The sequence below is a fragment of the Gallus gallus genome, chromosome 2, assembly GCF_016699485.2.
Source record: "Gallus gallus isolate bGalGal1 chromosome 2, bGalGal1.mat.broiler.GRCg7b, whole genome shotgun sequence".
Lineage (NCBI taxonomy): Eukaryota > Metazoa > Chordata > Aves > Galliformes > Phasianidae > Gallus > Gallus gallus.
In genome coordinates, this window is record NC_052533.1 from 54,900,484 (window position 1) to 54,918,060 (window position 17,577).

A 17,577-nucleotide genomic window follows, 5' to 3' on the forward strand; every position below is an offset into this window, starting at 1 on the left:
CCTCCTCTTCTTTACAAGTCTTCTGAGCACTTATTCACTAGGGAACAAATTCAAGCAAATGTAGCAGTACTCACAAGAGTAAGCCAAAGGAAATAGAGAGAACAACTCAAAAACGTTAATATAGGTAATGTCTTCTCTACGAGCAAACAGCAAGAGAAGCATTCATTACCTCGAAAAACTTCATGAAAAAAGTTTTTCCAGGCTCTCCAGAAAATGAACAAAATTCACAATAGTCAGAATGGAAGTTGAATGCACAGAAACACGATTCAAAGCTCAGAAGTACTATCAGGCTTCACAGTTTGTAAACAGAAGCCTCTGTTTCTCACCGGCAAGGGCCTGACTCAAGAGAGAAGGCTCAGTTCTCAGCTCTTCCAAAGTTCTAGGCTTAACAGGCACTGCAATTTCTGCCACTTCAGGTCTTGCCCTGTTAACAGAACTGCCCAGCCTCCTTAAGCAGAACAGAGAAACAGTATATTTCACTGGGCTCATCCAGGCAGTCTTTTCCCTACTTTCATAGCAGCAAGGCCTACTATCCAGCTTTAAGCACAAAATGCACAATCCCATATGGTTCTGTAATAATAGGAACTTCTGTGCAAGTTACACCTGAAAACCTGAAGTTGTTCTGCAAAATGCAGGAAAATTTACTGCCTCCAAAAAGACACAGCGTGAATCCCAGAACTAAATATCGAGCTCTGTCACTGCATGTAGGTTTAAATTTTAAGCTATATTACTGATGACAATATCTGAATGAGTGAATAATGCAGACTGCAATAGCAGTCTGCTTTGCTTGAATTTCAAACCTCTGTGCCCCAAACATTACTCACCACATTCTTTAAAAGTAAAATAAAGCTCAATCAAAATATACTAAATTGAAGGGAAGCCATTACTCGCATTTCGTACCAGCTTAGCTTTACTGTGAACTCTGATAAATAAAATACTTAAAACCTACATAAAATCTTACTCCACCAGGGAACAGAGCTTCACTATAAGCACATGTAATGTATAAGGTACTAACCAGCTCCACTGGTTGATTACACAGCACTAATTTATTGAACTAGGAATGTCAAGATGCTTTCCCCATCCCAAATGAGCAAAATCCATTAAAAAGCAATTCTCAAAGAGGCTTCTGATTACTTACCAGTTACTTCTGGCAAAGTAGCTCCTTTATCACACAACTGTTGCCTGTTTTCACACTAGGCTATGAATTAATGTTTCACTCCTCTTTTTCCCCAAAACTGCTGTTCTGTACTTGTAGATTCCATGTCACAGCTGTCACACTTTCCCAATTAGTTTCCAAATTTTCTTTCACTGTGAAAAGCATTCTATCTCCTGCAGGCCATAAAGCTGAGGTACCTCATGAACTACCCTTTACCTGTCCAGAAGGGTGAGCTTACTGACACTAAATATTTCCCTAATATACAAAAAGAATGTCTATTATCTCCCCAGGAAAGAATGAACATCTACATTTCAAAATAAAGCAGAAAGCATAACCACAGGAAACAGCTATAGTGATACAACTGCATAGAAATAAAAGGCCAAAATGGCATTTTTCTTCAAAGCACCTTCACACAGCAAAGAAAGGTATTTGCAAAAAGAACACAGTACTAAAGACAAAAAGATTTTGGCATGCTACTCTTGCACTTCATGCGGGATGTAGTTCTGCTTGGTTTCTGGCATAGTTCTCTCTAGAGACTGATTTTTCTACAGAGAACTACAAGTCTCATGATTTATTTCATTAACTCTAAAAACAAAACCATTTTGCTACAGGAAAGCCACTGTTTGGAGAAAGCTCTGTGCTGGAAAAAAAAATCACCACAAATGAAGTGTATCCCGTGAAGCATCAAAACAGTAACAGTAATGCATTAGTTTTTTGGTTGTTTGTTTGTTTTTTTTCCCCCCAACAAAATTTTTAAGCCTCAAAGGAAAGAACACCATGGAAGAAAACCAAGATTCCAACTAGAATTAAATATTTTTCTTCCCCTCTGCCATCATAAAGCATCTTGGAAAGCATATGCAATTCAGTATGGATAGACGAATCTTCACATAAGTTTCAAGTCTACACATGTAAGTATGCTTTTCTATAGCTCAGGCAAAGGAGTGGCGGGATGGTTCCAAAATACTTCAAGTTACCACAGAATGTAAGAAAGAAATAACACAGTAAAGGAATGCTGGTATCCATTAAAATATTACAGAACATGAACACTCCCCAAATAACGCAGAACAGCTGGATTGAAGCTGCAGTAGGGGCACTTCCAAGCGTCTGCTGAAACAAAACATCTGCAAGATCACAAAAAGCACAGAACTTCTTCGAAAATTACTGCAGAACACTACTGTCAGCTCTTTCCAGAGATAGCTAAAGAAAGCACGGGACAATATTTACCATCAAAGTTTACTTATGGATGGAAGATACATTTATTAAATGAATAGATGTATTGCTCACATTTGAAAAATATAATTTTCCTTCTACAAACCACAATCAAAGAGCAAGAGCAGCTAAAATAAACAATAAATTTTAGATGCTTACAATCTTAGTTCAAAAAGAAAAAACCCAAAAACAGTATTTCCAGAGAGGAATATTAACAAATAGAATAGTACCTATAGATTTCACACATAACACAGATTAATCTAAAAACTTCTTAGCTAGAATACTCCTACTCAAAACCCACACCCTCCTGAGGGAACTTAGTCTTACATACCCAAATTTGTTGAAATTGTAAATTGAGATGCTAGATTTCCCAGAAGCTGCAGGAAAAGGTTATGAATTTTCTTTTTTTTTTTTTTAAATCTCTTAAATCAAATCCATATTAATGAAAAAAGCTCTTAACAATTAAGATTGCCAAAAGCAACAGGCTGTATTTCTAAATCAAAATCAGATTCCTCCTTCATTAAACTCCAGAAAGAGCACTTGGCAACCAAAATCAAGGCACCTACAATTGAAAAAAATAAAAATAATCAACTAACTTGGTGAAAATACAATATCATCAATCTGGAAAATAAACAAATTGTCTTAGTTTCAGCTGGGACAGAAATAGTTTTTTCAGTGAGTCTGGTACGATACTATGTTATGGTTCAAGGAGAAAAACAATCTTGATAGCACACCAACATCAATAGTTGCTGCCAAGCAATATTTTATAGACCCGAGCCCATTCACAGAAAAGGGCCCAAGGAGCATGGAGGGAACAGAAGTAGGACAGCCAACCTGAAGTGGCAAAAGGGATATTCCATACCATTACCACATCAAGCAAAAGTTTTAAGAGCCAGGTGTCCTCCCACCCCCTTCTGCTGTTAGGGGGGCATCAGTCAGGGGAGAGTGGTGAGCAGCCAATGAGTTCTACTGTCTTTCCCCTCATTCTCTCCCCCATACCACTGGGAAGAGAGGGAGTGAGCAAATAACTAAGTGGTGCTGAGCCTCCTGCCTGGTTAAACCATAACACAAATTCATTTGGATTGCAGACACTGTAGCAGTATAGAAAGGCTTAGATATTCAAGGTAAACAAACCCTGAACCAAATATTCAAGAAATCATTCTCCCAGGCGTACAAGAACACAATGCCCACAAAGATATTCTTTGCTCTAACAGAAACTATTTTCAGGACACTGACTGCTAGGGATAGCAGCTTGTTATAGGATGCTTCGCCTATTAACCATTACAGTTTGAGTGAATGAAAGTTTATTTTAATTGAAAATAAAAACATGCGTTTATAGGTTGAAGTCATTACCACTTGCTTTTTCACTGTATCCACAAGCAGAGATCTCTCAGTGAACTCAGAAGAAAACCCAGATGCCCTCAGCTCTGCACTTCTTGTTTGTTTCTAGGAAGATAGATTGCTTGAAGATATCACCACCACCTCTGTCTTTCAGAGAATCAATGCAGAATGATAGATTAAATCATTTTTAAAAGCTCGGTTATAGAAGGGCCTCCTGAAATGTAAACTTAATAATGGTGTTCAGAGAGCAATCTTTCCCATTATCCAAAAGTTAAAAATATATATATATTTTTAATCACAGATACATTCCCAAATGTATTAAACAACCTTTTTCTGCTATCCCCAAAGTTTGAAGTGTGTCACTTTAGCTTACAATTTTGTAATTCCTTAACAGCATCTTTTCTGACCCCAAGGCCACTTAACTTCCTCACTGCTCATTAGTACACCGCAGATCAGTTTATCACCTTATGCCTCCAGCAATTCATTATCTCAGTTCTGGCAACTACACAGGTCTGTACCCTCAGGGGAATTAAATAGTAACATACGCAGGGACAGTAGGGAAGGAAGAAAAGATAAACACCTAGTCCCTGTGAAGCTAAGTTAAGTTAATATTATATTAGTGGCACTACAATGTGAGCTGTAGGCCATGGAAATTCTGCCCTAATACATCAAGCACATAACTATAACCCGCCACTGAACTTACAGAGTCCTGAATGTGCAAGTCCAGTTCTATTTTTACACTACACACAATATTATCAACTTTAAAAGCATAGCTGCACAGTAAAATACATTAATAGAACAGATTACCAAATCAAGTAGGGGTCTTACATGCATAAAGCGCTTTACCATTATGACCAAAGACTCTCCCACATTGGCACAAAGACAGTTTAATCTATGATCTTAACCCAATCTCCTTGCTTTCTCATTTAGCAAACACAGCTAAAATGAATACAGTGAAGTATACTCCAGTCAGTGTGCTATGGATGTTGCATGAAGCAGGGTAGTAGACTGCTCTATTCCCAGGTATAAAATATCATCTTCCAGGTTGCTTTTCTGAAAGTCAGTTTTTATCCACATGGCAGGCCTAACTTTAGGAACACTGGCCTGCTAAAACTGACAATTCCAGGATACCTGCTTCTCCACCCTTGGTAAAATGATTTGCTGCCAAACACCTGCAAATACATGCATGAAAATCCCTGCCCTCATACAGGCCTGTGGCATAAGAAACAGTTAAGCAATTTCTAAAGTCTGAACTGACTTTCAGGAGAGGATACAGTCACCTGCACACCTTCTCCTTCCAGCCACAAAGGTACTAAAGCCAGGAGAAACAAACAAGCAGGAAAAAAAAAAATGCAGCTCACTGTTCCCAGCCTCTTCTGTCACACATTTTCCTTCACAGTCAGAGTTTGCATCAAGAAGTTTTCCAAGGGAAGGTTCTTTAGGAATAGCTCAGGTGTAGTTGATATACAAAGACTGTCATTCAGATTTGGTAACTTCCGCATGCTTCAATCCTGTGACTGAGTCCTTTGTACAGGAGGCCCATATAGTAAGAGCAGACTTGCAAAGGTTCTTCCTTCCCTAGGCTTTCCCCCATTGATGTCATTCAGGCTTGGCCTATCAACCCACCTCAGTGGGAAACACCACGTTTTGTTCCACAGTGCTATTTCACTCAAGCAATTCATTTTAATTCTTACACTATCAATGTGAGGTAAATGAGTAGTTAACATCTGGATAAACAGTCCATTGTGAACTTCCCAACTCTACTTGACTCAAAACAAGCAATCATTAGACATGCAGTACTTCAGATTGCACTGGGTGAGTAAAAAGAACAGCTAAAAGCTGTACTTACAGCAAACATAGCTGCAGAACATACATGGCCTTTTCCACAACAGACAAATATCATGACAAACAGCAATGCGCAAACCATCTCAATAGCTTTTTGGTTTCCTCCAACCCCCCTCCAAGAAAGAATTAATGCTTTAAGTCTGTGAGAAGTTTTGCAAAGCTGATGCATAAGACACATTCAGTATTCACTGCTATGACAAGAACTGCTCATTCTTAGGAGATAGTGAGGATCAGGATCAGCATACAAATGAGTAACAAGTCTATCATTTAAGTGGCAGCCAGAAAAACTTTACTAGAAATTCTCATTAGGAATAAAGCGGGACAGGGGGCCCCTACATTTCAATGTCTAGCCAACCTTTTATTTCCTGCAGCACGTTTAGTGACTTCTAAGTTGACTTTCCTTGCATTGCAAATGTTTCACCATGTTTGTTTTTCCTTCATTATGTCTGTTCTTCAATTTTAACACTGCATGCTATTTTGGTTTCCATCTGCGGTTTGGAGACACACAAGTAATTATACTAATAATGTTTTACTCAAATAACCCTCACTGATGCAAAACAAAGTACTTCTTCATTCTCTACCAGTTTGGCAATTTCAAGAAAAGTTGGACACAGAGTGATGAAGAAAATCTTTATCAGCTTGTAAGACCCAAAAATAATTACTACATTCTTTCAGTCTTCTGCACTATTCAGAATCTCAGTGATACTGCATTTTCTTCTAGCCATAAAACTTACGGTCAAAGAGAGATCCTCTCTTAATACATTTAGGGATGCACTCATAGCCACCCTACAAGCAGCACTACTAGAGAAACAGTCCCTATTTTTGTGTGCCCAGATATAAATATTTTCTGCATGATCAGGAAACAAGAGCAAGACAGACAAGCTAATGCCTACAGTAATTATACCCCTAAGTATCAAAGTTGTTTAGTAAAACAAAGTATGAACTGCAAACAGGTATTTTGGATTAAGTCAGAAATTGGAAGAAAAAAGAAAAAAAAAATCACTGACTAAACCATTTGTAGCTGCTGCCTGCTCTAAACAAACTGCTTCTTGTGGCATATGCATATATATTAAAAAACTGAATGTTTTAATTTAATGCACGGAACACTCAGCAATGCAGTACTAAGTCATTAGCACCTGTACCATCTCCCAATTAAATGACTGATTAAGCCTTCTGACAAACATTAGCTATTAGAAGCGATCACTTCAATTAGAATAAACTACAAAAAGTCTTCTGGCTACTTAAGATGAAAAGGCCACTATTTGCAGTACTTCAGAGGCTCTATTTTACAACTTCAAAGTCATCAAGAATCTCATTTGTTTCAGAAAAAGCTGCATTTGGTCATCTGTACAATAAATTTAACTAACTCACTACAGCAGTTTCTTTTAAAAATCAGCCAACTTGAGACATCTGTATTCAGTCACAGTGTTCAGCAATACCCAGAAGTTTCCAATCAAACCATCAAAAAAAAAAAAAAGACTCCTTCATACAGGTATAGCCTGTATTAATTTCCTATCTAATAGAAGGTAAATACTGCATTTACAAATAATAATATACGGCTTAGCATATTTTTTAAAGCATATTATACAAAATGCTATAATGATCAGCTAATCACATGTTTGGGAACATAAAAATTTGTTGTGGCACAATTCCTTACCACTCAGAATAAGCCTATTCTGATTTTGAAGATTACGACTCTGGAGTACGAACCATCCAAAGAGATTCCAAAAGCTGCTTACAACTTAAGTAGCTGGTAGAAGGCATAAGGATCCCGAACCTTGAAAAATTCCTCTTGATGTTTATAGAATTTGTACTTTCCCTTCTATAAAACAGCTGATAGTTTTAGGCAGTGATAGAAAAACACTGCAAACAGGGAGAAGTTTGCCATCAGGAGACATTTGAGTCGGTATCAAAGACAAGCTACACCGCTCACCAGACTCCAAAACATTCTGCTACAGTAGGTTTATGACTGTTTCTCCCCCTCCCTCACCAGCCTGTAGATTTAATTAACTTTACAGGGGGATATACGTGCCTTGCCGCTAAGCTACTCTGCGCTGAGACCCGTCCCTGTTAACCAAACGCAGGAGCACCTTCACGTCTCTTCGGCGGTGTCTGGCTGGGACACGGCACGCCTCCGGGCCCACTTCCGCCATCCTGCCCTGCCCGCGGCGCCTCAGCGCCCGCTGCGGCTCATTACTACCTTTGCCCTCTCCGCAACGCGAACCCTTGAACCCTCTCCGAAAAGGGCCAAGATCCCTAGCGCTCTCACTTGCCCTAGCCCAGTAACCCTCTCCCCTCGAGTCTCGCCTCCCGCCCGACCCGCACTACCAGAGGCAAGCAGGCCCCGGGACAGGCCCCGGAATCGCTCGACCAGCCGCGGAGAATCCCCACCCCAGCCTAGGGGCAGACTCCCCAGCCCGGCACAGGAAACAGTTCGCTCCCTCCCTCTCCCCCCCCAAAGAGATACCACGGCCCGCCGAGGCGGCGTAGAGCCGTCCCCCTGCTGCTGAACGCTCCGCACGGCAGCGAGCCCCTCCGCCCCGCCGGAACAATGCCCCTGGCCGCCACAGCTACGGAGCACACACACGGCATTCTCAACAACCGCCAAAGTTTTTACCTCGCTTCCCCGGCTCTTCAGCGGCTCCCGAGCCGGCGGGGAAAGCTCTACGGCAGAACTAATCCTCCTCCCCCTGCGCCGCACACACTTGTTTTGTATTTCCTACAGTCCCGCCCGCCGTGGAGAAATTTTCACCGCCTCGTTTAGGGCTGAGGAGGCGTGGAGGAGGCGCGTCGCACTGCTCTCAGCTTGGGGGCGGGAGGGCGCGGAGTAGCCCTAGCATGCCAGGCTCACCTGATATTGCTCTCTATACGACGAGAAATCCAGTTCCTTCCGGCTTACTTATTTAGCGCGACCCCCCTTTGGGGCCCCGAGACAGACTGGACCCCGTCACCCAAGAGGTATGTAGTCTGGGAGGCGGAGGGTCTTTGGGCCGATGTGAACGCTGCAACCCGGTAAGGCCCTGCAAGGCTTTGCTGGCAGAGCCCGTGCTCTGGCAGCTTTGAGCTGAAGTGTAAGGCCTGGAGTTGCAGTCCTTAGGACGTGAACATCCACCTTTTGGTACTGTTTAGTCAAATACGGCTTCCAAAGGAAAGGAGTAAGCTTAGAGCTGTGGACAGATACGTACAAAGTAGTACAGTGGTAAAGCAAAAAACACACAGGCTCTTGAGGGGTCTTCACCATCCCAAGTGCTTCAACTCAGCATCTCATGTTCCAGGATGATCCTCCAAATCCCAGCTTAGCTGCTGTCTAATGCCACAGGTTCCTTATGTGTATGTTTGTACAAGTACAGTTCTTAAAGCATTGGCATGCATGCTGTTTAAACACCAAAAAAATACCTCTTTCTTGAGGTAGTTCAAGAAAGATGAACTCCAATTTTTATAGCATCCACCAACTGGCACCGTCCTCTACTTTGCTGGATCACAGATTCTATTGCTTGCACAATCTTAGGTGCCATACGAAACAGCTAAAGAGCAGAGTAGTTAGGAAATACAAGCTCTTTGCATTTAAAATAAATACATAAATATTCATGGAAGCAATGTGGAATGTGACTAATAGGACTGAGATGCCTAACACAGATCATGCTATCAGCTGATAAATGTGGCCTCACCTGAGGAGTGTGTGCACATCATTAGAGAGAAAAGATTTGAACATCTTTCCTTTGGCTAGGACCCTGTGTAAACAAACAGAGGCCATCTTGACATCTTTCTAGCTTATTTTCAGCAGCTAAAAATCCAAAAACAAATTCATGGATATGAATCCTAAGCAGGAACACATACTTTACATTGACAGAGGCAAGGGTTTACAGCCTGTCCTATCAATAAGTATTTCCCTCTGGCTGCTTAGGCAACAATGTAGTGGTTAACATTTGGAAATCTCTTGCTTTAGAGTAAGAAGCTCTCCTGGAGATCCCAGAACTGGGCTTCAAAGCACAAATCTTAGTCTGTTCTTTGCAGAGCATTACATTGTGGCAACAGGCAAACAGGTTATAATATTTGGAAGGTACAGGGATTCAAGTACAAATACATTATTTACTAAGAGACAGCAATATAACAAACACTAACCGAGCAAAAGGTAGAGATAGGTCCCAGACATGCATGCCATCTAATTTGGATAAAGCTACGTGATGTTGCATTGAACACTCCAGGAATATTTAGAAGTCAGGCATAATCAAAAGTCTTTGTTCATAATCACATCTTAAACTTCTTCTCCCCTCTTCTGATAAGTAGAGAATGAGAACACATACTACAAATCTCTCAGATCATCTCACTCTTCTTAAAATACAGCTTCTCCTAACTCTCACCATGTGCATCATCCTACACTACAGGTCACATGTAAAAATATGACATACATATCCCTAAATAAAGCCAAGAAACTGAGAATGGGATCAGTCTCTTAATCAACAGTGCATTAGTGCACACGATCAGCACCTTTAAAGCCTCACAGGGTTTTTAAAAAAGCACTTTTAAACCTCAGAGTTTTTCTTTCAGTCCCACTTTATGGATTACCTCATCAAGTGGCTACCTGAAAATTTCAATGCTCATTAAAAACAAACAAAAATTATTACCATCAGCTGCAAACTTTAAAGCAAAGTTTTTAAAGCCTGAACTCCAAGAAGTTCGAGAGCAGAAAGCAGAAATTCTGATATTAAAAACATATATATATATATGGATTTATACTATCATGTGATTTAGCACTCTGACAGATGACTATTAAATACTTGAACTTTGGAAACACTTCATATAAATGAGTACATCTGCTTCCAGATGAACATGTTACTACAAATAAATGGCAATAGACAAAGAAAAAAAAATGCTTTTGCATGCCACTTGGAACACTGTGAAAATTCAGGAAGTTAAATATGTGGGTTTGCTGCTACAGATTAGCTTAGCATAAATGTATGTTCTTCACATTTTCTAACTCCCAGCTTTGACAAATAGTATATTCTTGCATGTTTAAATCTCCAATTACCATTTCTGTATTCTGAATTCCTCTCTTCCACCCTTTGCTAGTAGTGGAGGAGAGTACAAAAGGTGAGGGGAAATCTACATCTACGTTTAAAGAGCTTTATACATATATGAACCTGCACAAAGGTGTAGTCAGTGACTAAGTTAAACATTCATCACAGATACACGCTGTTCAATCAAGGAATCTACTGTGTGAAAGGAATTCCTAAACTCCTAATCAAAATAGGCTACTGTTGCACTTTAATAACACCAAAAACACTTTAAAAATTCCAAAGAATGGAATGACAGAAGTCTCTGTGTGACTCATACTTTTTACATTCTGAGAGTCCTTTTACATTCTGAGGGTCATTTGCTCCCGATCTTAAATGGTGTTTTATTCTTTATGGTATCTACAAAGGCAGACAAATTTGGGTAATATTTCTGCTACCCAAATAAAGCTTTTAAATCAGAAGGCAGGGAGACTGCTTATTTGATCATCACTGAGCTGAAATTAATCATACAGCACTTGTCAACAAACAAGAACCTGGAGACCAAATTATGTGCAAATCTACCTGTTGCTCTTACATTTAACTGTTACAGCTCAAAATCAAAATGGCATTTTCTCATGTGTGTAAAATTTATACATGGATGATATATGCTATAATTTTTATGATTACCTGTAAGGCATACAGATGCACATCAAGTTAGTGTCAACATTACTGGATAGGTAGGAAGTTTCCGTTCAGTTCCTCAACCTCAGTACACTCTTGTACAGCAGGTCACTTAATACAAATCTCTAATCTGACTTCAGTGTTGGAGATCATAAAATAATAGCTTATTTGGAGATCATAAAATAATAGCTTATTTGGAGATCCTGTAATAGCTTTAAGCTATGTAACACAACAGTAGTGTAAGAATTTACAGTCCTTCATAAATGCAACCCCAGCAGTTCTGCATTCTGGCATGAACAACAACATCTAAACCCCAATCTGTGCTACAGGCTCACTATTCTTTGTGCAAAACTTACTTTGCTGCAGTACAATTTTACTTTTCTTCAGTAAGATCTCTTTCTGTGGTAACAAATGCAGTAGACTTTTAGCTTTCGGATAGAGTATTTTAGAATGGGAGGTTGTAAAATAAATACAGGGAGAAAAGTACTTTATAGAAATAATAATATAAAAATCCCTCCAGATAGACAATCTTCAATGACTTTCTTAAATCCAGCATAAAGCAAAACAGTCAGTTCCCTCAGGAGAACAGAAAATTTGTGGCTTGTGGATTGTTCTGCAAATATAAAACTATGTAAAAGATAGGCAGTACTTCAGCGTACTACCAAAATTTGCATTAGTTTCTTACATAAGCAGTTTACCAAGTTTTCTTCCAGGGATACTTTTGTATGCATCTGCAAGTCAGGCAATTCTTGGAATTCTGTTATGAAGAGGATTGCTAGGAAGCTATCTGGCTTGGATGCTAGCTTAATCTTAAAAAAAAAGAAACAATTTCAAATTTAGTCAGGAATTCAGGTCACAAAATTATTTCCATGAGCAAACAGTTAAAAAAAAAAAAAAAACACACAAATTAACAGTGCTGATGTTTTCAATTGCAACATGAAAAAACAGAGTTTGATAAACAGGCTTTACTGTTTTCTTTCATATATAATAAAACAAATCCTTACAGCTACAGTGCTGTACAAGTAATATTCATCTCATTTGCTTCGTGTTTACAGAACTACCCCTGCACATGTCAACTGTGGGCCCTAAGCTTCAGTTTTATATTTTTGCAAGCCACCACACCAAGTGACCATACCTAACCCCATATTAAACATTCTAGGAATCAACCCACAGGACCTGTTTTCCATCACCAACTTCCTGGTATGAAACACAATGTTTGTGGTAGTCAGAAAGATAACGTCAAATCTACTGACTGATCAAACACACTGGTGATGTATTACAGGTGCAGCAACATGAAATAACGATCTACATTAACCTTCTGAAACGTTCAATTGATATGATATCAAAAGAGAAATACAAAATCTCCTTAAACAATATGACCAATCTACTCCGTACCGAACGTGCGCTAAGGAAAATTTGTCATTTACCTGCTTATCACTTGGTACTCTGATTCTTTATGAAGCACAGAAAAACAAGCATCTTGCACCGCATCTACAACATATTCTCCTTTTACTAATGTTCCACATTTTCCTAAAAAACAGTTGTATTTTTGCAGCCTATCTGCTTGCAAGGCAGAAATAAGGGCACATCTGCTTTGCTCACCAAAGCTTAATATAGGCATGCCAGGAGTACACAGTCTTTAAGGCTTGTTCATTTTACATGCTACAATGAGTAGCATATATGCAATTATTCTTGTCATCCAGTACTTAATGACCTGTGATACAGTAAACATTTCCTGGTACTTAATATCTTAACAATAAACTTTTTGCTATTCTTGAGTTTCCTAGAACTGCTCCTCTTTTTCATTTTTCCTGTAAGCAACAAAAAAACAGTAAGATGAAACTACAGTGAGAAATACTACATTTCGCAAGTTTAAAAGTGAAATCATGAAGGCACTAATGCACTGCATGACAGATATTGTGTGTAACCTCTGCAAGCACTACTACATCCCAGAAAAAGTTCCAGATCAAGAAGATGCTTTCAACTCAAGCCTGGTGGTAGTGACTGAGGTAAGCCAAACTGTACTTGATACAATTGGAAGGAAAGAGAACTAAATGAAAAACAATACATTTGCTGTTCCTAGAACTCAGTCAGTTCCTCTCACGGGACCTAGTCAGAAGTTCTGCACACGGGAATCAGTTGCACGATCCTTCAAAATGTGATGGGAGGCAACAAAGAATCAAATGCAATCTATCATATACTCAGTGTGATGGGAATGGAAATTTAAGGTAGAACATACAAAATTTGTTGCAAGTGGCTATGAAAGGTTCAAGAAGACAGAGAATGAAGATGCCTTCACAGGCCTTATCAGGCTTCCCTGCATCACTCCTTATGTACTTTTAGCACTGGTGACTGCCTTTTCTATGGCAGCTTCCAAGTGATGTATTCCTCTTCTGCTTTCTCTTCCCTCCACACAGGAAAATAGGACTCAACCCAGAAAAATGTGCAGGGGACTTTTTATTGGGAATCACCCACATAGTCTGTGGTTATATACTCTAACCCCTGACTGTTCATTTAGTCCAGCAGTTATACACCTCACCCAGCACAAGGTGGGTGTTCTGAAAGTAATACCTCCTATTTTATTACATCAGGCTATGGCATCTGTAGTGGAAATGCTAAGTCACAGCTTGAAACAGTGATTGGGCACCTGGTAGGAAGGCAGGGTTAACCCAGGGCAGTTCAGGTGCATGCAATGCACCTGAGTGACTGGAAGGAGTAGAGCCAGTATCCACCCCTTGCCAGAACTTATTTAAGGGTTGTCAGTGGAAGCAAGGATATCTCTCTGGAGATCCTTGCCTGCCTGAGGCATTCTGAAAGTAAGCAGCTTCTTTCCTTTTTTTTTTTTTTTTTTTTTTTTTTTTTTTTCCTCTGCTCTTGGGTTTGAGCAAATCCTCACTCACTGCAGCCTGAGATCTTGCTGATCTGCTGTTACTGTTGTGTTTTCTATTACATAATAGCATCAGCAGTGGATATTGGTGGTGTGGCAGTAAAGGTTGAACCTTCTCAACAATATTCTGTTAAATTTGGTTGCCATGTGACAGATGGCAACAGAAGGGCAGTCTGACAAAATGGCATCTGACATGGAAGTACATAATGAAACAAAGGTGTGTCACTGAATTCCTTCCATATGGAAAAAATTGCATCCATTAATATTCATCAATATCAGCTGAATGCTTATGGAGACCAAACAGTAGATGTTAGCACGGGGAGGCAGTAGGTGGTGGGTTTCAGGAATGACTCCATAATAGCAGCTGTGGAGCAGCTACACTGGTACAGACTTGTACAAGTGCAGCATGCAGATTCTTGTTTATTGCTGGTGAAAATTCATAGCTAATGTTGGTGACTATTTTGAAAAGTAATGTTCTGTAGCTGGGAATTCGCTCTGTCAAAGTGTTGTTGTGTATATCTTGTAGTTGCCACCAAAATAAATAGGAGACATTACTTTCAGAGCGACCTACTTATGTTCTCAGCTCCCTGTATCCAAGCAACAGACCTCCTCAGAGTTTCCCAGCTAACCTCTTGAAGACCTTTTCAGTGTTTCACAGCACTTCTACTGGTACTGTGTAGTCATACAGCCTTTTGTATTCTTACTTCTGCCTGGTATGACCAGTGATTGCATGCCTTGTCCATGACAAACCATTTTGCTGGGTGTTTGGGGATTTTTCTGAGCTAACAGCTCTGAGTCAGAATCCATGTGCCTCTGAACAACATTACTATATACATTCAGTACAGCAACACTTGGGCAAGATCAAGCAGCACTTCAGTGTCTTGGGGGCACAAGTGAAGTGAATGGGAACCCAGGTAGTCGTCTTCTATGTCTTGATGGATAGACAGGCATGTGAGCAGAAGTTGACACATCATGCAGATTAACACCTGAATAAACACATGATTACGTGACTGGTGTCATTGACAGGTTTTGGCTTCCAAGATCTTGGAAGGTACTTCAGTGAATGCAAGTTACTTGGGTGAGATGGGATCCACCTATGTAGGAAAGGAAGGAGAATTTTCGCTAGCAGATTGGCTGACAGTATATTGTGAGTTAAACTAATGAACCTGGGAAGTGAGGCCCTGAATCATGACACACACACTCATGAGCAACAGGGTGGAAGAGACTAGTGAGGAATGTCCCCAAACCTTTCTAAAATGTTCTGTCAAAGATGAGGCAGTCAAAGGGCAAAACGAAGTGCCCCTATACAAACACATGGAGCATGAGTAACAAACACAAGGAGCTGGTAGCCACTACCTGGAAAACTATGATTTGTTTGCTATTGTGGAAACATAGTGGGGTAGATAACATGACTGGACTGCTATAATTCAATGGCTATAAACTGTTCAGAGGGGACAGGTAAGGAAGGAAAGGTGGAGAAGTTGCCCTGATACAAGTTGCAGTTTGTGAAGTTCCTTAATGGACAGCCTTCCAGTTTGTTTAGATAATGGTAAGAATCTGTGTCTTTGTATTGAATAGATGAATGAGTCTCTGCCAGATTTTGTGCCTGAATAAATAAAGAAGTTTCCATGAGTCTTTGTATGGAATATGTACGTATCTCTGGGAAGACCTCTGAATGTATATAAGCTGAAGACGTTTTTGTGCAAGGTAAGTGTGATGGGAGAAAAGTATCCCCCACACATCTAGGGCTGATATTAAAGAATGCCTACTTTCTATCATTCTATCACTCCAACTTGAGTCTTAGAGGGTTTCTTGATCTACTCCTTTATGGTAACAATTTGTCAACCCAGATGGGACAGAGCTCTTGGGCACTGAGGTATTCTTGGGAGGACCCTTATCCCTGGACTGAAGAGCCCAGGAGCAAAGACATCTGACTAGTGAGTATCAAGGCATTCCCTTTTTTTTTTTTTTTTTTTTTTTTTTTTTTTTTTTTTTTTTTGGTTGCCCAGGGGGGTTAGAGGTCCCCCTGTGTTTTGTTGCCTGCCTGTCTGATGTAACAGAAGTTATTGAGGGTAGGGCTAAGGATCCAGGTAAAGGGATTAAACAGTCCCACAGGGTGGTTAGAGGCCCCCTGTATTTTGATTGCCTATCTGTCAGGCATAAAAACAGTTGTTCAGGATAGGGCTAAAAGGCCTGGATAAGGGGTTAAATCCCCAAAATTGAAATAAAACAGCACTGGGTAATTGTCATCAAGTACACTTGATTGTTGGTTTGTGCTGTTATTATATGTTGATTGGTTTTGTTACAGTACAAAGAATTCACCCACATGCATCATTAAAATGGGTACTGGGTATGTTCTTTGTAGCAAGGCAACATTCTGAGTGGCAAAAGTGTGGGATCAATGTGACCCCAAATGATTCTCTGATTTTGGTACTAGAAAAGGATAAAAGAGAGGAAGAAAGGAAAGGTGTTAAAAAAGGTGGTGTTCTGTTTCTAGTATTGGACAGAGATGCTTGAAACTAAATGAGCAGGAGGAGGATTTAGAGATGTAAGTAGCCCCAGGAGGGAGCCAGAAGCCCCAGTAGCATGGGCCTAGACTCCCTGGGGCAGAGGGGTTGGCTAAAGAGTCTGAAAGAGGGACTATAGGAAGAAAGCTGGTGGCAGAGAGGATTCACAGCTGGCATAAGCTTATGCTACAAGCCCCACTGAGGCAGGCAGTTGATAATAATGGTATGGTTGTAGTTAAGGTACCCATTTCAATTACAGATTTAATCGGTCAGAAAAAAACTTGTGGCATCTATGTAGATGATCCTAAGCAGGCAGCTAATGCTTTTGAAATTATGATTAAAACTCAAGATCCAGATTGAAAAGATACAGAAGTTATTGTGCAGGTGTTGTTTGATAGTACAGAAAAATAAATGATTCACAAGACCACGAGGACCCGAGTGGGGGGCTCAAGTAGCAGCGGGGCACTGCAGAGGTTTTTCTTTCTTTTTTCCTTGGGACATAATGCTGGCAAGGACTAGAGGGGCTTAAATCCCATGGCAGATTTAGTCTCAAGGAGGAGTATTCATCTGTTTCACACTGATTCTGAGTTGTCTGCAAGGTACTGGCTGAAGCAGGAGTCAGATGACACTCCCCCCCCAACCCAGATTCTCCCTGAACTGACCCCCCTCTTCTTGTGCAGCCTGTGGAGAGGTGCTCAGGGTAAGCATGGAGCTGAAATCCCAGCTAGGAGAGAAAACAGTATGCTAATTGTAGAAAAGAGGGACATTGGAAGTGATAATGTTCCTATCTGCAGAGATCTAAGAAACATTATGTTCCCTGTTAATCATGGAAGCTAGGGATTGAAGGGGACTGGAGGTATTTTCCCCAGCAAGAACCTCTGGTTAAAATTAAGCTGAGGGCAGATGAAACTGAAATAGAATGTTTTGTTGACACAGGAGCTACTTAGTCAATATTAA

General features: G+C 40.2%; 1 protein-coding gene across 11 annotated transcripts in view; it reads right to left on the reverse strand.

Moving 5' to 3' along the window:
• Positions 1-17,577, reverse strand: part of TNS3 (tensin 3) — a 224,864-nt gene that overhangs the window by 180,072 nt on the left and 27,215 nt on the right. For 3 of the 11 annotated variants that reach the window (XM_046924019.1, XM_040683221.2, XM_015275854.4), the window contains exon 1: positions 8,169-8,287. The exons of 3 other annotated variants lie outside the window; for them this stretch is intronic. The gene's annotated coding sequence lies outside the window, so the exon portion shown is untranslated. Of the gene's footprint in view, positions 1-7,208; positions 7,688-7,879; positions 8,288-8,402; positions 8,444-17,577 lie in introns of those variants that run through there. 5 more of the 11 variants (XM_046924026.1, XM_040683206.2, XM_046924025.1 and 2 more) reach the window with 5 other exon arrangements.